The 27,483-nt window shown below is 39.2% G+C and overlaps 1 protein-coding gene, 1 non-coding gene and 1 pseudogene across 4 annotated transcripts in view; 2 read left to right on the top strand and 1 right to left on the bottom strand.

Moving 5' to 3' along the window:
- Positions 1 to 11,744, bottom strand: part of Fut8 (fucosyltransferase 8) — a 295,897-nt gene extending 284,153 nt beyond the window's left edge. For 2 of the 3 annotated variants that reach the window (XM_015490234.2, XM_048798520.1), the window contains exon 1: positions 10,355 to 10,717. The gene's annotated coding sequence lies outside the window, so the exon portion shown is untranslated. Of the gene's footprint in view, positions 1 to 10,354; positions 10,718 to 11,619 lie in introns of those variants that run through there. The other variant, XM_048798521.1, reaches the window with a different exon arrangement.
- On the top strand, positions 5,286 to 5,358 carry Trnaa-agc. Its single transcript has one exon. It is a non-coding gene; the product is annotated as a tRNA-Ala (tRNA).
- Positions 11,745 to 24,524: 12,780 nt separating the features above from the next.
- LOC125615189 lies at positions 24,525 to 26,977 on the top strand (annotated as a pseudogene).
- The last annotated feature ends 506 nt before the right edge of the window (positions 26,978 to 27,483 follow it).

The following is a 27,483-nucleotide window of genomic DNA, read 5'->3' as shown; positions in this document are numbered from 1 at the left end:
GGGGTAGAGAGAGAAGATGGGAGGGGAGGGGAGGGGAGGGGGGATAGTAGAGGATAGGAAAGGCAGCAGAATACAACAGACACTAGTATGGCAATATGTAAATCAGTGGATGTGTAACCGATGTGATTCTGCAATCTGTATATGGGGTAAAAATGGGAGTTCATAACCTACTTGAATCAAAGTGTGAAATATGATATGTCAAGTACTATGTAATGTTTTGAACAACCAACAATAAAAAATTTTTTTAAAAAATGGGCAAGAGGGAGATTTTTTGGAAGATAAAAGTGTTCTAAAACCAGAGTGGGACCATTGTTGCACAACTGTATAAATTTACTAAAACTTGAGCTATGAATTTTATGGTATATAAATTATACTTCAACAAACTTCTTTTTTTAAATTACTGAGAAGGGAGAATACATTTTCAAGATTGCTTGACTCTGTTTTCCCAGACTGTAATCCTAATTAACCCCCCAAAAATGTAATTTTCTTTGTTCGCAAATAAATAAATAAATTACTATGAAGGAACTCAGTAATTAAAGAACTTAAACAACTCAGTATCAAGAATACAAATAACCCAATTAAAAAGCAGGCAAAGGCCCTAAATAAACATTTTCCAAAAAAACACATGTAGAGCTAGGGATGTGGCTCATTGGTAGAGTGCGTGTCTAAACATGCATGAGGCCTTGGGTTTGATCATCAGCACCACCAAATAATATAAGATAGATAGATAGACAGACAGAGAGACTGACAGACAGCCAACTAGTACATGAATAAATGCTCATCATTGCTAATAATAATAGAAATGTAAATCGAAATCACAACAAGCCAGGAAGATCCGGGGCCAGCCTTGTCAACAGTGAGGCATTAAGCAACTCAGTGAGACCCTGAATAAAATACAAATAAGTAAAATACAAAATAGGGCCCAGGATGTGGCTCAGTGGTTGAGTGCCCCTGAGTTCAATCCCTGGTACCAAAATTCCCTCAATGATACATTGCTGGTAGAACTGCAAATTGGTGTAACCACTATGGAAAGCAGTATGGAGATTCCTCAGAAAATTTCTAATGGAACCACCATTTGACCCAGCTATCCTACTCCTCAGTTTCTATCCAAAGGACTTAAAATCAGCATACTACATTGATGCAGCCACATTAATGTTTATAGCAGCTCAACTCACAACAGCTAAACTATGGAACCAAGCTAGGTGTCCTTCAACAGATGAATGGATAAAGAAACAGTGGTGTATATATACACAATGGAATATTATTCATCCTTAAATAAGAATGAAATTGGCCTGGGGTTATGGCTCAGTGGCAGAGCGCTTGCCTCACATGTGTGAGGCACTGGGTTCATTCCTCAGCACCACATAAAAATAAATAAATAAATAAATAAATAAAAGTATTGTGTCCATCTACAACTAAAAAAATATTTTTTAAAAAAGAAGAATGAAATTATGGCATTTGAGGTAAATGTATGGAACTGGAGAATATCATGCTAAGTGAAATGAGCCAATCCCAAAAAACCAAAGGTGAAATGTTTTCTCTGATAATGTAAATGCTAATTCAAAATAATGGGAGCAGTGCTAGGGAAGGATAGAGTTATTTTGGATTAGGCAGAGGGAAGTGAAGGGAGGGGAGCAGGTATGGTAGGAGGAAGGATAGTAAAATTAATTGGACATTATTACCCCATGGCATATATGGCTATACAACCAATGTGATTCTACATCATATACAAACAGAAGAACGAGAAGTTATACTCCATTTATGTATGATGTGTTAAAGTGCATTCTACTGTCATGTGTAACTAATTAGAACAAAAAAAAATCACAATGAGATATCATTTTACACCTGGTAGTGACTACTCACATAAAGACAAAGGACAGCAAGTGTTGACAAGAAAGTACACAAAAGAAAACCCTTTTATCACTGTTGGTGGTAACTGGTACAATCATTATAAAAAAACACTATGCAGATTCTTCCAAAATAAAACACAGACCTATCATATGCTCTAATAATCCCACTTCTGGGTATACCTTCAAAGAAAATGAAATCAGTATGTCAGAGATCTTTTACCACCATGTTCTTTGAAGTATTATTTACAATAGATAAAATATGAAATCAACCTAGGTGTGTCCATCAATGAGTAAAGAAAATATAGTATGGCCCCTCAGTACCTGTGGGGGATTGGTTCTAGAATACATACAAATAACTACCCCTACAAATAACTAAAAGCACAGATACCCTATTACCTTATATAAAAGGGCATAGTATTTGCATATAACCCATGCAATCCTACCATATACTTTTTTTTCCTACCGTATACTTTAGATGATCTCTAGATCATTTATAATGCTTAACACAATGCAAATGCTAAATAAATAGCTGTTATACCATACTTCTTGTGTCATAACAACAAGAAAGAGTCTATACATTTTCGGGATGGATGCACGGTTTTTTTGTTGTTGTTCCCCACCCCCCAAATATTTACAATCTTCAGTCTCTTGAATATTTTTGGTGGGGATTTTTTGTTTCTGTTTTGTTTGCTCATGGCAGTAATGGGGAACAAACCCAGGGCTCTGTGCATACTAGGCAAGTGCTCTACCACTGAGTTACATCCCAGGCTCTATCAATCTGTGGGATACAGGGCTGCAGGGGGTCAAATGTATGTGTAAGCATATGTAAAGTGCAATCTTATCCAGCCTTAAAAAAGGAAGAAATCCTGTTGAAAAAGTAAATAACAGGCCATTCTGGCATATTGATAATTTTGAGTTAAAGGCACCTGAGAATCATTCTAAACTTCCATATCTTAAAAGCAGGAGATGAAATTCCCACATGAAAGATACCCTCCTGATACTAAACGGAATCAACATTCTTACTGAGGAGAAGAGGCTGAAATGGAGAGAATTTTGTGCAAACCTTATTAAAATATTTCTTATCATTTAAGTCTCCTCATATAATTTGGTTGCTTTTTTACAAGTTACTTTTTTGGGGAGAACAGGAGGATACTCCGGACTGAACCCAAGGGCACTTTACCACTGAACTACATTCCCAGCCCTTTTTATTTTGAGACAGAGTCTCACTAAGTTGCTGAGGCTGGACTCAAACTCATGATACTCAACTTCCCAAGTCACTGGGACACAAGCCACTGTTCTACTGAGTATGTAAGCATTTAACTCTTTAGGTTTTCATTTCTTTATGAAGGCTTCTGGGTCATATAAAATTTGTATTAAATAAGTTTGTATTCTTTTCTCTTGTTGATCTATTTTATGTTAATTTAATTCTCAGGCCCAGGTTAGGGGGAAAAACCTGAAAGGATAAAGGAAAAGTTTTGCCTCCCCTACACTGTCATTGGCATGAAACCAGAGAACACTATATTTAGTGAAATAAGCAAGGCACAGAAAGACAAATACTATATGATCTCACTTCTATGTGAAATTTTAAAAAGTCAAACTCATAGAAGCAGAAAATAGAATGGTGGATACTAGGGACAGGGGAAAATGGGAAGATGCTGGTTTAAAGGGTACAAAAATTTCAGTGCAAGATGTTTTATACAGGATAAATAAATTCTGGAGATCTAATGTATATCGGGCTGACTATAGTTAGTAATACTGTCATGAATCTTGAAATTTGCTAAAAGAGGAGATCTTAAATGTTCTTAGTACACACATATAATGGTTAACTGTGAGCTAATTAACATGTTAATTAGCTTGACTGTTAATTAGCTTGACTAGTAATCACTGTAATAATTACTAATTGTAGTAACCATTTCATGTACTCCTTAAATTTATATAATTTTATTTACCAATTATACCTTAGTAAAAGTAGTAAGAAAACAAAATTTCACTTAAACAAATAAGGAATTCTGATTTTAGCTTCAAGATCTTACAGCTCTCAGGAAACTATAAAAAGTACTATATCACTCTAACATAAAGAAAGCAGCATTCTTCCAAACTTCAGATCCTTTTCCCTTTAGAATTTCCAAAAGTTAGGTACCTTATTTTCCAGCCTTACATTTGCAATGGAAACAAAGTATTTAAGAACAGTATAGGGCTGGGGATGTGGCCCAAGTGGTAGTGCGCTCCCTGGCATGCATGCAGCCCGGGTTCGAGCCTCAGCACCACATACAAACAAAGATGTGTGTCCGCCGAAAAACTAAAAAAGAATAAATATTTAAAAATTCTCTCTCTCTCTCTGTGTTTAAAAAAAAAACTGTACAAACATACAGAGGAAATTTGTACATAATTCCTATTAAAACACTTATTTATCATTATTTTATTTTAGGAACTATCTGTATTGCTCCAAGTCTCTGCAGACAGTTACAGAATAGAGGATATATTCTGTTACTCTTATCTGGTCTAACAAAACTGTTCCAAACAAACTTCTTTGGTGATTTCATTTTCATTACATCCTGTGCTATTATAATTTAAGCACTTAATAGAATCTCTTTTAAGGGCAACTATTATCTCTCATCCTAGCATAACTGACAAACTCTAATCCCTAGGCTACATACACCACTATTTATCAAGCTGATACTTCTAATATTTGAACCTTAGGGGGGAAAAAAAAAGAGTTTTAGTTAATGAAGGCCTAATTGTCTCTAATTACGTCAGAGGAGGCAATCAGGATTACTCACTAAACATCCATTCCTAACACTGCTGAGGCTCAATTTACCAAGCATAAAGAAAAGCCTTTTGGCCAAGAATTTCAATTACCTCCTTCCTAAACCCTAGAGTTTCACTAAATTTTTTAAAAGAGAAAAATCTAAAACTTATGAAAAAGAAAGCAAAATGTTTACCCTGACTTAGCTCTAACTTTGAATAGGTTTTCTCAAAATTATTAATTTTTGACATTTGATAACTGAATAGTTATTCAAAGAACTCAAAGCACAAAAACTGTAACAGAATCTCTACTAAATCTCTACCTCTCCTTTAGGTACAAGTACAACTCCACATGTTGGAAAAACTGAATCAAACAATTAGGGCTCTAATTATCAAATACATTTACTCCATGAGAACTTTTCACAATAGCTGGCTTAAACCCACTTAGAGTACTCCCTTAAGTAGAGGAACACTGTTTAAGAGTTTAAGAGTTCTCTTAGCTGGGCACACTCCTAAAATCCCAGCTACTCAGGAGGCTGAGGATCACAAATTCAAGGCCAGCCTAGGCAACTTGGCAGGAGACCTCATCTCAAAATAAACAATAAAAAGGGCTGAGGATGAAGCTCAATGGCAGAGCACCCCTGGGTTCAATCCCTAATACAAAAAAAAAAAAAAGAGTTTTCTTTGGGCTGGGGTTGTGGCTCAGTGGTAGAGCACTTGCCTAGCATGCATGAGGCACTGGGTTCAATCCCCAGCACCACATAGAAAAGCTAAATAGACAAACTAAAAAAGTATTGTGTCCATCTACAGCTAAAAATATTTTTTAAAAGCTCTCTTCAATGAACATAGTATTTGATATTATTGCAATGAGGCATACAAAACAGGTGAAGAATTTGTTTTTATAAAAACCAATTCCTCGAAGTCAGGAACTCTATAGATGAAGATAAAAATAAGGGACATGAGAATGCACTCCAGGAAAGTAGAAGAGGGGATTATATTAAACATTAGGTAGAATAAGTATGTGACTGATCCATGACCCTTAATCATAAACCATCTTCCACAACCCCTTTGTTTATTTGTTTGTTTGTTTTTGGTGCTGGGGATTGAATCTATGGTCTCCTATATTCTAAGCATGTGCTCTAATCACTAGGCTACATACACCACTAGTCCCATCTCCCTTTTCATATAAAGTTACAAATTTATTTTTCAATAAAAAATATTAAAACTTTGCAGTGCATGGTGCACACACCTGTAATCCCAGATGCTGGCGAGACTGATGGAAGAAGATCGCAAGTTAAAAGACTAGCACAAGAAACTAGCAAGCAAGACCCAGTCTCAAAAATAAAATTTAAAAGACTGGAAATAACAGCTGTGTAGAGAGCACTTGCCTACCATCTGCATGGCCCTGGGTTCAATCACTAGTACCACCAAAGTATAAAAATGATGTTCTGATCTTTTGCCTACTATCTCAAAAGTAAACAAATTCATTATTAAAAAAACCTATTATAACATTAAGAACTAATGTTTTAAGAAAGAAAGAAGAAAAAAAGGAAAACCCAAAGTCAATTCTCATATTTCCTACCACTGCCAGGAAAGGGTGACAAATAGAAGAAAGTGGAAGGGGTGGGGAGAGGGGGAGGGGGAGGGGGAGGAGGGGGAGGAGGAACAACTCCCTTATCTCCAACAAGGCTGGCTACCAACCAGTACAATTCTTGGTTTTTAGTTGTAAATGGAGACATTATCTTTATTTTATTTATTTATATGTGGAGCTGAGGATCAAACCCAGTGCCTCACCCATGCCAGGCAAGCACTCTACCACTGAGCTACAACCCCAGCTCCACCCTTCATCTTTTTATGACCAAAACTATCACAGAGAAATGTTTTTAAATAGTAATATGAGTAGGATACTAGGTTTTATCAAATAAAGACTTCTTAAAAGAAACCTTAAATAAAATTAACCCTGTAGTTATGCTTTCTGTGAAGTGTTATACAAGAAGTAATTGACATCCATGGCATAATATCATAGACATTTAATTTGCTCTTTTTTTACTGAAAGACAAATGTACAGTATCATATAAAGTTTATATAAGTTATATGTTCAAAATATTTTAGAGATTCATATAAAGTTATTTAGTCAAGGAAGAAAAACCTCCACAAGTTGAGTGATAAGGTTAACTTTATTGGTTTGATTTTAAATCATTCCAAAAAGAAAACTGTGAGATAAGGAAGGGTAGTTGGAGGAGGGGAAATTTAGGCAAGAGAGAATGCAAAGAGAAGAAGGTTGAGACTTGATATTAATCAATTCTAACACATTTTTTAAATGCACACACACCCCAAAAATACACTTTTGTTGAAGATTTTTTTTAAAAAGAGAGAGAATTTTTTTAATATTTATTTTTTTAATTTTCGGTGGACAACATCTTTATTTTATTTTTATGTGGTGCTGAAGATCGAACCCAGCGCCCTGTGCATGCCAGGCGAGCGAGTTACCGCTTGAGCCACATCCCCAGCCCCGAAGGTATTTTTAAGGCTCTTTAAAAATTAGTCCAGCCCAGTGCTTTGGCACTCACCTATAATTCCAGCTATTTAGGAGACTAAGGCAGGAGGATCACAAGATGGAGGTCAATCTGGGCAACTTAGCAAGACCACTATCTCAAAGTAAAATTAAAAGGGCAGGGGGTATAATTCAGAGGTAAAGCACTTGCCAAATATCCTTGAGGGCCTTGGTTCAATCCCCAGTACCCCCCTCCACACACACACACACACACACACACACACACACATACACAAAAGGAAAACTTACTTTTAAAAAATATTTACTTTTATGTTCATAAAATGGAATGACACACTTTCTTCTATACTTATGTATGTGTTATAAAATGAAACAGGTGCATCTATCATTTAATTAAACCAAGATATTTACTAATTGCAGATTATAGTAAAACAAAAATAACCATTAAATAAATTTTTAAAATTATTTCTTATTTATCATCATTGAGATTCTCTTTACATAATTTACAGATAACAATCAACTATTGTCCTCAGAAAAGTGAATATGCTAATGATTTAATCTACACATCATTATCAGTTTCTAGGCTTGAATTTAAGACATGTGAATGATCAGAAATAAAACAACATATCTAACTGATGACAGTTCAGAAATCTAAATAAGGGACACAGACCACAAAATCAAAGATACAAGTTCAATTTAATAGATCAGCTAGACCCCCTGCATTATATTATAGAAGACAACAATTATAAAGGTTAAGAAGTAACACGGGGATACTGCTTTCTTTCTTTCTTTTTTTTTTTTTTTTAGTTGTCAATGGACCTTTTTTTTTTTTTAATTTATATGTGGTGCTGAGAATCAAACCCAGTGCCTCACACACGCTAGGCAAGTACTCTATCACTACGCTATGACCCCAGCCCTCCATTTCTTTTTTAAAGTATTTCCACTTTTGAAAAATACCAACCTTACTATAAAATTAATATCTCCACCTATACAAGACTCTGCTTGAAACACTTTTTAGGACTACAAATATTAGAAAGAAAAAAATTAACACACAATTGCACAAAGGGTCAAGAACACATATTCCCTTTCAATGTGCTGCACAAGAAGGTTGAGAAAAGACTATCACACTAGGACATATTTTCAGATATTTTACGTGAGAAATTCAAGAAACTTAAACACTTCCTTTCATTATTTCAGATGATGACTTTGTAATTATAACATATGCACCCTACAAATAACTAGGTGCAGATATATGCCCACATTAATTCCCCTACTTTTTTAATCAAAAATTTATGTTTCTCCTGGTCAAAAAATATGGTTTTAGTGTTTTCAAAGTTCAAACAGCTATTAAGCGATACTTTGCTTTGGCACTAGCTCCCCCTCCAGACCAACCTACTAATGTAACTACATTTAAAACAACAAACGATGAACACAAGTTTTTCAAACCATTAGCAAATTTCAAAATTCATACTTTTAAGGATATTCCTATTCCTTAAAAATTAATTGTTTAGAATTTGTAATAAGACATTCCAAAATGCAATCAGAATGATTGTTTCTTCAGGAAAACAACTTAAAGTGACTTTTTAGATAAATTCACAAACATAAATACAATCTATACAGTACCATATTAAAACTATTTTGAATCATTCTCCTAGTAAACTACAAGACACCCTTCATGTTAACTATTTGATCAAAGACACATTTTTGCATATTTTCTGCAAACTATCCAAGTTTCATACCAGCTGTTCTGCTCAATTCAAACAGAATTCTCAATTTATAGAGCAGCAAAAGAAAAATCCATGCCTCCAAGTCTATTCATCTAACTCCCTACATTTTTACATATTAAAGCCTATAAAAATCACAATTTCAAATGCTTGTTTTTCTACTTTGTCCTTCCTACTGAAGTTATTTATAAATAGCATTTTATAACTAACACAACATTTATAATTAAGACTTTCTATACACACTTTATAATATACTTCACAAGGATAGCAACAAACAGGAACTTACAATTGGCTTAGGGATTTAGGTTGTTTTAAGTTTAAAGAAGAGAGACAACTTACACATTTCAGTGTATAATTTCTCCCCTAAAATACTTTCTATATGGTGCACCTTTTTTAGAGAACTGGGCATAAAACATGTTACAATTTAATCAAAAAAATTAATTTGCACTTAATTCACTTAACCCCAGAAATAAAAAGAAAAAAATCTATAATGAAACCCACTTACAGTTTCTATAGAGATAAGCCAAAGTCAAGTCAGTTACTCGTGACAAGTTTAACTCTTAATAAAAAATTTGCATTACACTCTTACAGAAGACTTGAGATTTGGGGTTATCTACTGCAGTCCGGCTTTCCTGGGTCCACCTTCTTGAGTTAGCTTAATTTAAACACAGATAGGAAAAACACGCCACTTCTCCCTGCTTGTATCCTCATTCTAAAGGGTAATATGCACCAAAATGCTAAATGCTCATCAGAGGTAAACCCGTTAACCCTGACATTGCCATTTAACTTAAATACGTTGCGTCTCGGAAGATTGCAATTCCCACCATTAAGAGAACAGGTGCTGCATCCGACAACCTACTCACACTGGCAGGACAAACCTCCTTGAACTAATAAATATAAGCGCATTTAACCTTTCCAAACAAGTTTAGGCACTCAAAAGCCGCCAGTACATTTGCACATCAAAAGGAGGCACTAAGGCAGTCACGCCGTTAACTGCCCTGCATCGGCCCCTTGCCGCCAGCGCATCTTTGTGCGGGTTTTCTCCATGATTTGTAGCCTGAGAAGCCCTCCCAGAAACCCCATAACACAGAGGCATCCTCCTTCCCACAGTCGGTGACTACAGGCACCAAGCGCTGCCCAAAGGGTAGGTGCAGTCTGGAGATATGGAAAGCTGAGGGACACCTCCCACCCCCGCCCCCATCCCTTCTCTCCTCCGCTTCGGCCCCTGCCCTAAGCAAGGATGCGCGACGCGGTGGCTGCCACAGCGCAGCGTCCCGGCTTGGCGGTGGTTACCCCTCAACCCTTGCCCGTGCCTCCCGGGCCGTGCCAGGACACCCGCCAGAGCTCCCGGGGTCTCCCTCCCCACTTTTCCGGGAGCCGCTGGATAAGCAGCAGCAGTTGCAGCAACAGGCCCAGGGGTCGCCCGGAGAAGAGAAGAGACAGCCCCACAGCCTCCACAGATCCCGCGCTCGCCCAGCCCAATACCCGAGGCGCGCGGGGCCCGACTCCTAACGCCCCCTTACCCGAGGCGGGAGCAAGGGTCTCCGCCGTTTCGCGTCGCCGCCGCCGCCACAACCCTCAGCCGCAGCTGCCCAGCGATGGGGGAGTGGGAGGGGTAGCTGGGTGGAGGATGCTACTCCCGACCGAAGGGAGAGGAAGAAACGGAAACAGGAACCACGGTCGCCGCTTAACGGAGCCTCCGGCGCCACTGACTGAGGGAGAGCGCGAGGCGGCGCGAGCCGGGCAGAGCTGACCAGCGCGAGACCGAGCGCGAGCCGGGTCCCGGGCGCGCGACCCCAAGTAGCACCGGCCCCATTCCGCGAGGAGAGGTAGGGGACCGGTTGGCTGGGGGCCGAGAGAAGGCGGCGGGGGGCGGGGGCCTGGAACCGAGGGAACCCGGCCACTAGGGTCGGCCCGAGATAACGCGCGCACGCGCCGGAGCGGCTCCGACAACAAGCGCAGGCGGGGAAGCCTCGGCCAGCGCGGGTGGGCACGCGCGGATGGGGGCGCGGGCGGGCACGCGCGGATGGGGGCGCGCGCCCCTCAGCGTTCCACGCTTCTGGGAGAGAGCGCGCATGCGCTGGCCGCTGCCTCCTACGGCGACCCTGGCATGTGCCAGAACTCCTCCCCGCCCCCTTTCTCGCTGAGCCCGTGGAAAGCGTAGCTGCAGCATCCACCGCCACTAAGAGCCTCGGGCCACAGCGGGACGGCAAGAGTTCCAGCAAGGCAGAGGCTGCGCACGGACGCTGAGTCCGGCTCGCACACAGGCGCAGGCCGCCCTCTACCGCCTTAAGGCTGGAGGCAGAGGGGGCGCGAGTCGAGCGCACCTCTGCCAGGGAGAGCCACCTTCAGGGAACGCCGTTTTCTTTAGAGCGCCTGAAGGAGGGGGGGGCGGGGGGACGACCTCCGCGGCCCGAAGGTGGAGCCGCTATGGGGATTCGAAGCATGTTCCTTCCTACTTTTAGGGGTGGTCGCTGCTGCTGTTGTTGCTGCTACTACTCAGTCCCTGCTACTACTCAGTCCCTGCAGCCCAGTCCGGCCGTTCGGCCGCAGCCCGCAGCGCGATCCCACAAGGGCACCGCTCCCACGCAGCCCAGCGCAGCCCTGTCTTGTGGGAGCTATGTGTCCACATTTGCGCAAAGAGAAAGACCCCCCACGAGGGCCACAGCGGGACGGGCCTCTCCCGACCCGCGGCCACAGCAGCCCTCTGAAGCGGAAGTTTATTGAGTACGGGGAAGAGAACAGCACCGGGAGGGAGGGAGAGACTTTTCCTTAGGATGCTTCCTACCCGCTCGGACTCGGGAAATTCCTGGCGCCAGCGAAGCAGAGCAGTGGGCCGTAAAGCTACCTCCGGCCAGTCCTGACCGCGAGCTGAGCGGGAGGACCTGGGCGCGCGGCCCCGGCACACAAAGTAGTCTCAGGCCGAGGGGTGTCGCAGGACCCAATCAGAGCCGACAGCCTCGTGAGTGGAGTGCGAGCCGGCCAATCAGAGGGCCGGAAAATGAGCTTCCCGTCCTGAACTCTTCCCCGTAGCCTCGGGACCCAGAACCCAAACCCCCGGCAAAGCTAGCTAGAAAGACTAAATGGTTCCCTGAGGCCAAGAATTATTCTTTTCGGCCTGCCTTTTTATTTTTATTTTTTATTTCTTTTTAGTAAATAGAATGGGTATTCACTATAGAGCAAAGACCGGCCACCTTTGAGATTCTAAGTATTGAAAGGCTCACAGATTTAAGTAGCAGCGGCCTGCCAAGAATGCAATCTGTCTAATACCGTTCATAAATTCACTATGTATCGAGACTTTTTTCTAGACCAACAACTGTGTTTCAGAGATACAAATAAGATACTGTTGATTCAAAAAAGGAAATCCCTGCCCGCAAGCAGCTCAGGCTCTTCTTTCAGAGACTTTTCTAGACATTGGTTTATTGTCAGATTTCAAAAGGGGCCAAGTACTTTGCAGTCATTTTATGGTTATTTCCCTGTAAGAGAAAACTGAGAGGAAAATTGAGTCACATAGCCAGGGTGAGACTTTCCACACGCCCCACCCCTGCTCCCCGCCATTTTCTAGCAAAGCCAGAATTATGTTCTTAGCCCAGGGAGTTTGGGTGTCATCTTTTAACAAAATCATTCAATAACCAGTTATTAAATGCATGGAAATGCATGGATGGTGCCCGCCCATGAGACACCTGGACTAAATAAATTTAAAAAATTGTAAGAGTTACACACTTTGGTTGTTAGAAATAAACAAATTTTAGACTTACACCCGTTACATGGGTCAAAAGCAAAACGTATCAGTCGCACTCTAGATTTTAATGTTGATGGGCGCGCGCGAGCGCGCACACACACACACACAGGCTGGAAATTGAACCCAGAACCCAGGGCCTAAAGACAACCTAATACTAGATGTGTTCTACCGCTCAACTACATCCCCTCCCTAGATAAGCCTGATGTGGAGTGGTTATTTACTGTTTAGTTTAAACACAGCATTCTAAAAAATATTTTAACTGGCATACTTTGTTTTAAGAGAGAAATATTTCTGGTTCATTTAATATCATTATAGGTTATGTTCTGTAATTCATTCAGATCTCCAAGTTCAAAGCTTTACCTTAGCCTTAAAATATCCAGGTTTTTTAATCTGGTCTTCAATTTTCCCTTCCAAAAACCTAGGAATTTAAAAATTTCTCTTTCCCACCTTCTTTCCATCAAAATGCAAACACGAAGAAGAAAAAAAAAGTTTGTCCAAGATTTAGCACATTTTCATAAGACAATATATTGTACATTAAAATACCAAACAACTTTGATGTCTCTGGAGTACAGTCAGAAACTAGTTCTTCAGCAATTCTGATCTCTGTTGAGTGTTTCTCAGCCTGTAACAGAACACTATTATCAAAGCCCATTTGAGGGGATGCCCAGGATTTAGCTGCCATCCCAAAACTGGAAGTATCAGTTAAATAACTGCCATTTGAGAAGAATTCTTTACACATTCCAGACAGATAATGAATTTCCTGACAATCACTTATAACAGGAGTGCTTACACTGCCTCTTTTAGTGCAAATAAAGATCCCAGCTTAGAAAAAGTATATTTCTGGGGCTCGGTAGTGTAGCGCAGTGGTAGAATGCTTGCCTGCCAAGTGAAAGGCCCTGCGTTCCATCCCCAGCCCTGCAAAAACAGAAAATACATTTCTACTCTCTTCAAAGAGGAAAAAGTCCTGAAACTGCTTTTCTCTAACAAGGCTGTTTCTGAGAAAGCACCCCTAAAAGATTCTAAACATCACTGATCATCAGAAAGTGTCTTTGTCAAAGGTATTTATTCACACTCTCCAGCCTCCAGATCTGCTGCTGGGCCTCCTCATTCTCTTTCTCTTCTCACTCCAGCTGCTTACCTCTGCCTCTCATCACTCCCAGTTTCTCATATTTGCTCAGGCAAGAAGTACTCCATCTTTTCCTCCATTCCTTCCCCACCAAATTAGGCTTTGGGCCTATCTTTGCTTATTCCAAAAATTATAGAAAAGTTCTGCTCGACAAAAGGCTGTACAAAACATTCTCCACAAGAACTAAAAGGATCTTCTCAGTCTGTCACTTTCTTTTATGGGTCAGCCTGGGTCCATTCTTAGTCTTCTGTCAGAGATGACTAAGACTTGGATGTGGGGCAAGGAGTCAACTCTTAGACAATGGAAAAGATCAAACTGAAAGTTTAAGTGAGTACATGAGTGGCCATTTTATTAAGAGATTAGCTAGATCAAAGTTAATGAACTAAAATGCTATCACATTTCCTAAGTTGTGAACATTCATGTAGAAACTAGTTTGAAATTTACTACCATTTTATTATTACTGTAATAAAAATAATAGCCAAGGTGTAACATTGCTGAGCACAAGGCCCCAAGCTAAGCTCTTCACCTCCATCATTTAATTCTCAAATCAAACCTTTGAGGTGGATCCTATTGTTAATGATAGTGGGGAAATCCACTGGGTCCCAAGAGGGATTGAGGCATTCAGGAGACTCAGCAGCTGCTGCTTAGTAAAGAGTTTAGAAATTTTTCCATCTCTACCACTGTATACCAACTCAATGTCAGCACTGCAAATATTCTCAATAACTTTTAATTATTCTTATTTTATAATCATTGCTCTAACTACATTTCATTTATGGTATTCTATTTTGCAGAAAATCATACAAAGGGTAGTAGAGTTATTAGCACAGGCAAGAAAGTATAACCTTGAAATAATGATTTTATCCATTGGGGACCTCTGTTTTATCATCTGAAAATAAGGGGGTTGGACTGGATAATTTGTAGTTGTTGCCAGTTCTAAAACTATAAATTCAGCCAACTTGACATACCATTGACAATAACTACAAAAATGAAATGTGGAAAAATAGTCTCTCTTTTCAAATCCAGTAAGTGTTTTAAGTCATTTTTGAGCCATATCCTTAAATAGAAACTCTATACTCACTCATTAAAAAGCCAGAGCTAATCTTTCCCATCGGAAGAGTAAATGAAGTGATTGATTTAAAAGCTGATGAAACTAGCCACACTTTCTCTCTGTATGACTTGCCTCCACAGCTGAAATTCTGGTCTTTTTCTTTGGATCAAGGCAGCATATACTTCACATTATTGATCTATTATTTACCATCCACTTCCATTTCTTTCTTATTAATAGAGTTTCTTGTTGTTGTTTTTATTTGCTTGTTTTTCTGGATAACCACCCAAAAATCCAGCTACAAGAAGGGCAACTCAATTAACCCGAGTCAATCAGTAGATGAATTCCCAGAATGGTAAACACTTACATTGCTTACCCTCTCCTTCCACGCATTAAAAGACTACACTTTTCCATGCCCACCCCAGACACCCTCCCCCTTTGCAGGTAGGGACTAGGCTGTAGCAGGTTGTGGGTCCAAGTGGTATGTGTCACTTCCGGGTAGAGCATTTAATTGCCAGTATAAGTCCTTACAGTGTTTACTCTTCCCCAGCCTTAAGACCAGTATTGCTGAAGATGGTAAAGCCTCTCTTGGCCTATGTTCCCAACAAGGACAACTTGGAACAACCCACCCACCCCCCTCATGTAGTCAGAGTAAGTAACACATTTTTGTTGTTTAAGCTGCTGAAATGTGGGAGTATTTTTCACAGCAGTATGACCTACAATCTCGGTTGTGTTAGATTAGAATATGCTACAATCAGAAGAGTCTCAGACTATTCTAATCAATATATTTGAAAACCAATGTAGTCCTGGAGTAAACTCAGCACTGCATAAAATAAATAAAAATAAAGGTCCATCAACAACTAAAAATTTTTTTAAAATAATCCCTAGTTCATAGGGTTGTGAGGAATAAAGGACTCAAAATATTAAAAAGGACTCAGAACAATACCTGACACATAGTACATGTTGTATACATTGCAGCCCTACTAAATAATGTTTATTCATAGCTAACTCATTTTTATGCATTAATATAGATACTGTTCTTCTTTACTATTCATTTAATTCAGACCTCTGACCTCTGTTTTTCCATTACATATAATTGTAGTTGCCGCAGTCTGGCTGGGCACAATCAGGAGCCACTTGTCAAAAGAAACTAACTTTATTTTTAGAACCACACACGCCAAACAAAACAGCCTCTCAGGAAAAATCCTCAGAGCCTCAACTGCCACCACCTGCTTTCCACAAGCCTCTCTCCCCCACACAAGCCTCTCTCCACCTCCCACAATCCTCCTGCTCTTGAGGCCGATTGGCTGGGTCACGTGGGCGGAGCCAAAAAAAGTCCCCCAATGAGCAGCTCCGTGGTCTGAAAGGGCAGGGAAACAGTCCAATGAGCATCACCGCAGAGGAGCCAATCAGCTAGATGTTGCTGGGGCCGAGGAGCCAATCAGCTAGATGTTGCTGGGGCCGCTGTGAGCCAATCATCAGCCGGCAGCTGGAAGTTTGCTGGCAGCTGGAAGTTTGCTGGGGCCCCTTTGGCTGTGGCTCTCAACAGTAGTGAACACGTATTTAATTATGTGACCAGCAACCACCTGTTATGATTTGGATATGAGGGATTGCCCCCAAAGCTCCTGTGTTTAAAATGTAAGAATATTCAGATGTGAAATTGTTAGATTATGAAAACTGTAACCTGATTCATCTGTACTAGTTTGAATAGACTAATTGGTGGTAGCTGGAGGCAGGTGTCGTATTGCTAGAGGAGGTAAGTCACTGGGGTCATATACTGGAAGGATTCATCTTCCCTGTGTCCCCTTCCCCCACCCCTCCTCTCTGCTTCCTGACCACCATGATCAGAGCAGTGGAGTCAGCCAATCATGGACTGAACTTCTGAAACAAATCAAAATAAACTTTTCCTCCTTAAAGTTGTTCTTGTCGGGTATTTTGGTCATAGTGATGAAAAGCTGACTACCATACCACCTTTTCAATAGGAGCTGGCCCCACAATTCTATCATTATGGCAGCAAGAAGAGCCATGTGACTGCAATCATTTGCCATAGCTAGTTGGTCATGAGAAAGATACATGATTTTTTTTAAAATGATCCAATTAAGCCATTCCTCCAGGATTTTTAGACTTAGGAAGAAAAATCATCTCAGGCCTCACCTAGATATAATGTCTGGGAAATGTAAAATGTGGTGGGGCGAGGGTGGGGAGAATCTGGGAGATATCATTGGACACAGTTTTTTTCCCATGTGAAAAAAAAAATCATTCTACATCGAGAGAATAAATTCAATGGACAAAGGGAAGCAGAGAAGACAGATCATGCTTTTTACACTGGAATTCTCACTTTCAAGGAAGTGGCTTAATTTCTGCCTTTCCTTCTGTATAGGCTTGTCTCTTCTATGTGTCCTCCCAATATATTCCCTATTTTGCCTAAGCTGCTTCCAGGTGGGTTTATTTTGAATGAAATTAATGAAATAATATGCTATGTTACCATAAAGTGAAAAAGAAATAAGAGGGAAAGTCCTTAGATTCATTATCTTCATTAATGGCCTGGATACCATTTAAGAATGTGACCATCAACTTTAACAAAATGAAGGAACAAATTTTTACCAAATGCCAACTTTATGTAAGGTGCATGTAGCAAAGACTTCTCTTATTCTTCTCTAATGACAAACCCCCATTTCTGACTAAGCCTATTGCAACTTACCTAAAATCTTACATTTCCAAAGTCTCCTTTTTAGTGAATGTGGCCATATAACTACATTCTGGCTACTGAGATCTAACCAGAAATGTTGTGTGGGACTTACATTTAAAAATTTCTTAAAAGGAAGAAGTTAGACTCTTCTTATCCCTTCTCTTCATCCTATCTTCCTGAACATTTTCTGATGCCTAGAGCCCTTTCTGCCATCTTGAACCATGAGGAGGATAACCATACCCTGAAGATAACAGGGAGTAAAAGGGAGCTGGATCCCTGACAACTTTGTGAAGCCTCTATGCCATTCCTATGCTACTCACCTCCAAAAATTCCTTAAAATGAAAAAAAAAAAAAAGCTAAAAGTCTTATTTAAGCCACCATCATTTGGGTTTTTTCTGTCAACATTACAGTGAACCTAATCCTGATAAAATTGATTCGATGCCATTTTAAGTTGATAAATTATACTGAGTTAAGCTAGATCATTAGTGCTCTACAAAAATTTTTTAAAAATCAAAAAAGAATCTGGAAAGGAATGAAGCAGACGCAAATTATACTACTATACTTTAAAATTAAAAACAAAAATAAAGATATGGACAAGGGAAAGATGGGATTGATGGAGGGTCAGAGGGAAAAATTCCAGCCAAATAAAAATAATTAACCACTGTCAATATGCTACAAATACCTGATCCAACAAAAATAAACCTTATTAAAATCACCAAAGTGCCAATGTTTTAGCCTTAAATTTTAAGAGCACACCCAAGGAAAAATTATATTCTGAAAGACCAACCAAACTGATAGGAGTCTAAAAGGGCAGAAGCCCTCTTGAGGGCAGAGACCCTGTATAGGCTTGAACACCACTACACAGCATATTTGTTGAATGAGTTAATTTTCTTTGCAATATAACTGCCAGTAGGAACAAGAAACACAACTTTTGGTTAGTCAGGATCTTGTATGGTTTCCATGGGAACAAAGCCATATAAAGTCATGGTTCAGAATGTAGATTCTAACTATATTTGAATGTTGGCTCCACCACTTAATAACTATGAGACTTTGGAGGAAACTTTAAATATCTCTCTCATTTTTTCATATCTGTAAAATGGGAACACCTTGTACGGTTGCTATGACTATAAAATGAGAACAACCTGACACAGTAAGCACACAGTGTAAGCTCTACAAAAACACTAAGCTAAATCAAGACTTTGTGGACACTATTATTATCTGATCTAAATCTAAAGTCAAGATAACATGAAAATACAATCTATGAAAGCAAAATAAATGAGTGATTGACAAGATTTTCTAGACCAAAGGCTGAATGTCATTTCAGTTCTGCAGTAATGCTATAACACAATTGTTGATATTTAAAACAAGGAGTAAAGGTTCCAAAAACAACTCCCTATAAATCGTGCTGGCATGATTTACAAGTAGGCTTGCAAACCTACATAGATAGAGGTCGAATGGGAATAACTTGTGTTTATTTCAAGATTGATCCTTTAGTTTAAAAGTACCTTGCGTTGAGGAGTGTAACTCAGTGGTTGGGTGCAAGCTTAGCATGCACAAGTAGTGGGTTCAAACCCTAACACCAAAAAAAAAAAAATTAATAACAAAAACAAAATATACTTCATCTTTTGGCTATTACACTTATTTCAAATGACTGAAAAGACCATACAACTTATTTGATCCCTTTAAAGTACAAGGAACAAATAATTACTCAATGTACTTCAAAGAAAGGAGGATTTTTAAGATACACAAAAACTGAAATTTACCTTGGAGCCAAAACACCACTGGATACCAAGGCATTTAGAGGCCTGCCCCTCCACATCTCCCTCTGGCTCACATTCTCCATGTCATTTCTGCTCTTCCACTCTTTTCTCCACACCAACTCACTTCCATACCTTCTATCTTTTGCTTTCTTCTTGATCATAATTTTGGATCCCTTATAATTTCATCTTCCTCCCCTTATAATTTCATCTTCCTCATCGTAAGAGACATAATCTTTACTTGCAAATTCTGATAGTTTCTCGGTTCACATTCTGCAGAGAAGGAAATCTTGTTGGGTTTGCATATCTCTTTCTACTGAGCCATATTATAGGTCCTCTGATCTTGAGACAGGTATTATTTCTACTTCAAACTACTTCAAGGCACTGGTGGCTGCCTCTTCAGCAATGGGCATGGGGGTGGGCAGACAGACACTTTAGTATATTTCATTTACAAAAAGATAAAATATCTTAACAAAGAATCGTGGTCAGAATTCACCATTGAATCCCCAGTGTTTAGAATATGTTTGGCCTATGGAAGATACTTTATTGAATAGTATTGAATGAATCCATGAGTGAATGAATAAATGAATGAAGAAAGAAGATTTTATTGCAACAGAAAATATTTTGCTAAATAAGTCTTTACATGTTGTTAGATCCTGCACATGGTTTCCAAGAAAATTTTAATAGTTTTTAATAGTATTTTTAAAATAGCATATGAACACTGTAGTGATAAACCTGAAATCATATATACATACATATATATATGTATATATATATATATATATATATATATATATATACACACACACACACATATACATATATATATATATATATACACACACACATATACATATATATATATATTTCTAACAGGAGAAATCCAATTAACTTTGTCTTTTCTTTTACAAGAATATTCTTCATTTTTAAAATAAGGGCCTAATAAAATATCTATTCACTTTTAATATTTTATGTGCCTCTAAGACAAAAATGTGCTTGATTAGTTTTCTTCCACAACTTACACTTGCCAGGTCTATATAATTGTGGTGACCATATTTTTTTTTTCACCAAATGCAAGGTGGGGGTGTGGTCCAAAATTAAATCTAAATTTACAATCTGAATTTTCCTAGAAAGTGTAAGACATATGAACACTGTAGGGATAAACATGAAATATTTAAACTCTGTTTGACACTGGGCATAGTGGTGCAATCAGGAGGCTGAGGCAGGAGAATCACAAGTTCAAGGCCAGCCTTGGCAAATTTGTGAGACCCTATCTCAAAATAAAAAATAAAAAGGCAGGAAGTAGCTCAGTGGTAAAGTGCCCCTGGGTTAAATCCACAGTATTTTTTAAAAAGGAAGAAGGAGAAAAAGAAGCAACTAACAAGTATATGTATGTATGTATATATGTATGTATATGTATACATGCGTGCGCACACATACACACACACACACATATATATATATATATATATATATGTAAATGATTTTCAGCTTGAGTCAGTCATGCTCTGACAGAGTAGCATGGACAATTCAGTGAGTAGAGGTCTCTCCTGGATTTATGATTCATAATTTTCCAAACTGTTAAACATGGGTGCTTATTAAATCTATACAGTGCTTTGTACAAGAGAAAGGATATTTTGCTTTTCTTATAGTCGAAATGAAAATGGAATTAAGTATGCCACATTTCCTCTACAGTCTTTTCCAACTATTAGAATTATCTTTCAGTGCTGTCTTGCCACAGAACAACACAAGTTACTATACTTCTTTATTCACATCTTCCTTTGTAGTCAAATTGAGGCCAGGCTCTGGCCAATGGGAGATGAGCAGAAGTGATATGAGTTACTTTCAAGCCTGGTCACAAGTGGCCCTGAGAGAACCTCCAATTCTTTCTTCCTCTACTTTAGTGACTTTGGAAACTACATATTCTAGATGGTCCTACTATAAGATAGAGGTGGAAAACCTGGATCCCCAAGTTTTCCTTGAAGGAGAACCACTCTACAGACATTGGATTATTACATGAGCAAGAAACAAATCTTCATTGCATTAAGTCACCAGTGTTCATTAACCAACTATTATACTGGCCAAGGGGATAATGGAGAGCTAAAATCCAGCCCCTGGTTTAGTCACTAAACCATGTACCCTGGGCTGCATACCCCTCTGCGGAGGTGCCTTTTCTAATCCAAACACAGATGCCAAACTGACTGACAGTGGTCCTGACTGTAGTCCCTTCTCACTTCTTTTCTCCTTTGTAATCCCTCCTTAAAGAGCTATCAGATCAATATTCCTGAGGCAAAGCTCTGATCATGCCATTTTCTGATCAGAAGCCTTCAGATGGGCCCCATCGATTCATGAAGTAAACACAAAACCTTTAACATGGTCTCCAAAATCCTCCATAATTCTCTGAACAAATCCACCTATGCAGTACAAATCTACCGATGTAGAAAAACCACCGATGCATTATCCTTGTCTTCTCATAACCACATTCTCCATCTCATAGCAACCTAATTTCCAGAAACTATGTTCACTTGCAACAAGAAATTCCACAGCCCAGAATTCCTTCAAGCCCTCCATCCTTCTGCAATCACCCTTTCCTTTAATATTCTGGTTAAAACCTCCATCCTGTATAAGGATACCTCTGATTTATTTAGGGGCAAAACGAGGGTTTGTCTCACTTAAGTTAGTTCCCTCTGTGACCTGTTTCTGCATTCTGTTTCTTTATTCTGGCTCTGCAGCATGGGATCCTGCTTGTCTAGAGGATGTCAGCAGCAACACATCATGAAGGAACTAAAAGGTGAGGGAAAGACAATTTATGTCGTCTACTCTCTACTCTGTTTAGTTCTTGGGATTGCCAGATAAAATAGCATCCACCCAATTAAATTTTACTTTCAGATAAAACAGTGAATCATTTTTTTAGTACGTCCCCAATATTGCATGCAATATACGTATACTAAAAAATTATTTGTTGTTTTCTGAAACTCAAATATAACAAGTATCCTGCATTTTTATGTACTAAATGTGACAACCCTGGTAGTACCCCCACCCCTTGTTAAAGTATTAATCTATGGTTCAGATTGGGAGGAGAATAAGGACTCTTCCTACAAGTACATAATCTGCCCCAAACACTGTTATTTTGAATAATGACTCCCCCCAACAGCAGTGTTTTCCTACCTATTATTCATGTGTTATAGTGGTTTCTACACAATAAACCTCTCATATGACAAAATAAGTCTCTTGAAGTCAGATATCTTATTCTTCATATCCTTTCATTGGCTGGCTAGATCTTGGAAGCATCTTTCAGGCACTGACTATCTACTTGCTACATTGACATTTCAGGAATTCAAAACCAACAACAGCACTAGACATTTTAAAGCAGATAAAAGCATCAGAAGAAAATGCCTTGGGCATGTATAATAGCAGATCCTAGCACTTTTTCCAACTTGCATAATGAGCCATGGATTTTATAATTTTGGCCTTGCACATGTTTCCAAATATCTCTCCCTATCTTCCAGGGAATACTTGGCTGGGTTTTACCCGAAGTATGTATGTAAGAACACGGGTTATATCTAGAAGTTATTTTTTTAAGATAACTTGCTGGAGGAGTAACTCTCCCTGAAACAAAAAACATTATTGTCCTCACATTGTGGTTATTTCACTTTTTCATACACATTTACCCATTACCTGTAGCAAGTTAAAGTAGCAAACTGTCCACATATTAACATCTTATGAATCACACAATCTCACTTTCCAGCTCCTGTACCCTGTGCTTTCTTGTTATTTCCTCTGAAAGCCAGAAAGATGGTGGGTTAGATTATAAAGATTAAACACCATAGAATATATGTAGGGTCATTAGAAACAAATGACCTTATTCTTTTTTCTCATGGCACCCATATTCCAGTAAGGAATGCAAGCAAACATTATGCTCCAGATGCCAGTCACGTGGGTATGTAGCTTGACAATTCTTTTCATTAAGAATAATAAACTAATTATAGCCATGAAAGTACCCTGTATTTTCCTGGGATAATAGTAGAAAGACTGGATGTGGTTTAGCTCCTTCAAACACATTATCTATAGGTGCAGGTTTCCCAGATAGATTTGTGGAAATCTACCCTTTTTGAAAAGTTCAATTACTTAATTTAATAATAATAATAATAACAACATATACAGTAGCATTAAAAAAAACTAGGTGACAGGCACATGACAAAAAACTTCAAAGGGCATAAAGGGAAAAGTGAGTCTTCCTTTCATACTCTCTCCCCAGTTCTCCACCCCTGAGGCACAAGTGTCACCAATTGTATATCCTTCTTGATATAATCTTTGACTATTCAAGTTTGTACTATGTTTTACCTTTACATATATGTAAGTGTGTGTGTGTGTGTGCATAATATATATAATACATATTGCTTTTTCAATTCTTTTAAAATCTTTTTTACTTTAAAATATATCAATAAAAAATAATACAATTTTACATAATGATCTTGCCTTTTCAATTAACAGTGTATCTTTTAAAGCATTCCACATTATTTTATACCACTCTGTTTCAGTATTTTTGACTGCTATATTGCATTATATTACTTAAATATACCATTAACCTATCCTGATATTGATGGACTTTTACTACTGTTATAGTGGAAGCTTTTCCAGTTAGTTTTCCCTGTTATGAAAATGGCTTCATGTACTACTGAGATATTCAACAGATACCTATTGGACACTTGCCATGTTCACTACACGGTGCATAGGCACTATAAACAATAATGAAACTAAGAATACAGTCCTATACATTCTCTCACCTTCATTTTTTTGGTCACCTTACATGTGTGTCCTATAGGATTTGTATTACCCCTCCCAAGTTTGTAACTAAAAATTCCTTCTTTGAATAAAAATCTTCTCTTCCAAATTTGTTCTACTAGGTAATATTGGAGTTCCTTCACACTGACTCTCATCTGTCACTTTGGAGACTATCAATTGCCTTTGGAAAGATGCATGTACTGAATTATGGAATCAAACAATTTATGAGGCAAAGAACTTGCCCTGGCCCAATGCTGGAGAGCTACATCCCCAGCCAAAGAAGCAGAGAAAAACTTTATAATGCACTAGATCAACCTCTTCCTTTTATAAATGAAGAAAATAAAACTAAGAAGATAAATGAGTGAGCCATGATCATCCTCTGGCTTATTTTCTGACACAAAATTGGTTCAACATACCTACCTCCCCATTCCCCATTTGAAAATCAAAATTCATCTTTAACCTGTGGCCATGATGGAATAGCAGGGACCCAATTTACTCTGAATTGAAAACAAGACAAAATATATAAACAGTTTTCAGATGTTGGACAACATGCTACATGGGACAGTGATCTCTGAAAGAAGAGAAACAAGGTGAATCTATAATTGCCCCCCAAAATTGAAGCCAACAAAGCCTGGAAGTCTCCTGAGTTGTAAGAACAGAGTTCAGAATTCAGGAAGGTTGAGGCAGCTTGAATTCATAGGTTAGGTTACCAGGGAGGTAAAAACCTGCACTGAGAGAGAGTAGTGGAGAGTCCCAGGGCCTTTGGCTGAGTCTTCAGCAGAGTACTGGTCAGTTCAGCACTCCTGTGAGAGAACTACCTGAGCCAGGAAGGAGACACCTGAAAGGAGCAATTACTAGTGCAAACAGAGGAATGGAAAGTTTACATTCCCAACAGCGTGAATGGAAACTCTCTGATATAGTGAGCATTGAGTTTCATATTCAGAAAGCTATTGCTTCATGAGACCAAGTGGGCCCTAAGGTTGCTCTGCTTCTGCCTATCAAAGTTTAAATGCAAGACTCGAAAAGATCAAACTGTTTTTAAGTAGCTTGAAATGTGCCCCAGAACATAACTCAAAAATATTTAAAGGAAGCAAAAAAAAAAATGTGAAATTTTAGTAAGAATACCATAAAAAATTATCAGGAATACATGAAAGCAGGAAAATATATCCCATAATGAAAAAAAAAATGTTAGAAACAAACCTAGATATGCCACAGGTGATAAAATTAGCAGGCAAATACATTAAAAGAATAATTATAATTATGTTCCATATGTGCAAGAAAGTAGAGAAAAGCATGAGCATATTAGGAAAAGATACATATATTTTTTTAAAGATCCAAGTTCTTAAGATGAAAAACACAATATTTGAGCTGAAAACTCAGAACTGCTATGGAATTATAATCTTTCCCATTGTTTCCATTATTATAAACACTACATATGTAAAAAATGATACTTTTCATTGGATTTAAAAATAGTCCTTTTCATATAAAAATCTCAAATGTGCATCCAAACCAGCAATATAAAATAATGTTTGCATAGCAAAAATGTTAGCTGCATTTGCTATTGGTGTTTATAAAGAATAGGAACAGCAGACAAGACTTTTCTATATGCAAAACATATTAAGCCAAGCATAACTTCTATTCAGAAGAGTTTAAAGTCCAATGAAAAATGAAAAATTGGGTCTGTGGCTTCATTTTTAAGCTTTCTTCATGCATAAGTTAAAGAAAAACTATTTTTATAGATTATAGAAAAAAGCGAGAAAATTTTAGCCCTTTGCCAGGATCAGAGAGAGCAGTATTCCTCCAAAATTTGTTGGGAAGCTGCAGTTAAGAATCTAACCGTCCCAGGCAGCTGCTGAAGAAGGCGGAGGGGCAGGTCCTGGTACTGGATGGCCTCGGCCATCTCCTGGGCCGTCTGTTGGCCATTGTGGCCAAACAGGTAAAACTGGGCCACAAGGTGATTGGTTGTGCGCTGTGAGGACATCAACATTTCTGGAAATTTCTACAGAAACAAGCTGAAGTACCTGCAAGAGGATGAATACCAACCCATCCTGTGGCCTGTACCACTTAAGGCATGCTGCCCCACTGAAGTGGCACCCCCTTTCTCCACAGAAAAGCCCTCTTCATGGCTAATTTTAGGACTGTCAGCAAAAGAGTCCATTGTAGATAAACTTCCTATTTTTGTGTCACCCTGTTTATTTGGCCACTGGCCGAGAAGATACCAGCACTCCAGGTGCTGGACACCCCCTTACTAGTTTTTCACAAATGTATCCAGTATAGTACTTTGAAGAAATGTACAAACAAGGCCTCTGGCCTTGAGCTGGGCTTCACAGGGATGTCTACATTTTTAAGATAAGTTACAAATGGGCCCATGGTAACAGCGGGCAGGGGGAGGAAAGAAAGGGGAGAAGAAGCTCTCCCCTTCTCAGGTGTTGTCCTTGAAGGGTTAACTTGCCCAGAACAGTGAAAGCAAAAGCTGCTTTTATGTGAACTTCTGCAGACTGTGAACTTCTGAGCCCCTCCCCTTACACACTGGGTATAAAACTCTGAAACTCCCTGAACTCGGGGTTCAGGGGATTGATTGATTACAGCAAAGGCTGTACCCTCTGAACCTGGCTGCAGCCAAATAAAACTGTTTCCTGCTATCTTCGGTGCCTTGCCTACAACACCACAAGACCGAGCGAGGCCAGGCTGCCCTGGACCACCTCAAAGTGTTTGATGGAATTCCACCACCCTACCACAAGAAAAAGCGGCTGGTGGTTCCTGCTGCCCTGAAGGTTGTGCAACTGAAGCCAACAAGAAAGTTGCCTACCTGGGGTGCCTGGCTCATGAGGTCGGCTGGAAGTACCAGGCAGTGAGAGGAGGAGAAGAGAAAGGAGAACGCTAAGATCCATTACTGGAATGAAAAACAGCTTATGAGGCTATGAAAACAGGCATAAAAGAATGTGGAAAAGAAAACTAACAAGTTCACAGAGGTCCTCAGGACCCATGGACTCCTGGTGTGAGCCCAATAAAGACTATTTATGCCTCATGTGTGGCCTGGTTTGCCCTTCTTCCATCATCACCCTGGGATATGGGGGACCCAGGGCAGCTCTCTGGGTGCCACAGGCAGCCTGGGACCTGGAAAGCTGAGGCAGAGAAGGGCCTAAGCCTTGGTCTCTGCTCCTGTTTCAGAAGATCTTTCTGGAAGGTTTCTAAGAGTTGTATGGTCAGAATTTATGACCTGCTTATTCATTAATTAAAAAAAAAAAACTGAGAGAACCATCAGTTACTTGCAGTATTCAAAAAAAAAAAATGAACTGGGACACTAAAGGGGGATCTCCCTGACTACAGGGGCATCCAGCTGTCTTAACCATGTGGCCATCCTATACTCTGTAGCTGACAGAATGGGAGAGCACCTTCTGAAGTGGGCCAAGTTTTAGAGGTGCAAAGACTGGAAAATGTGACCAAGGGGAACAGCAATGCCCCTTTTCCTTCCCTCAGTTTTGTGATCAAAAGCAAATAAATTATT

The sequence above is a fragment of the Marmota marmota genome, unplaced genomic scaffold, assembly GCF_001458135.2.
Source record: "Marmota marmota marmota unplaced genomic scaffold, marMar, whole genome shotgun sequence".
NCBI lineage: Eukaryota > Metazoa > Chordata > Mammalia > Rodentia > Sciuridae > Marmota > Marmota marmota.
The sequence above is the reverse complement of the archived record's forward strand: the minus strand, read 5'-3'. Positions and strand labels throughout refer to the sequence as shown.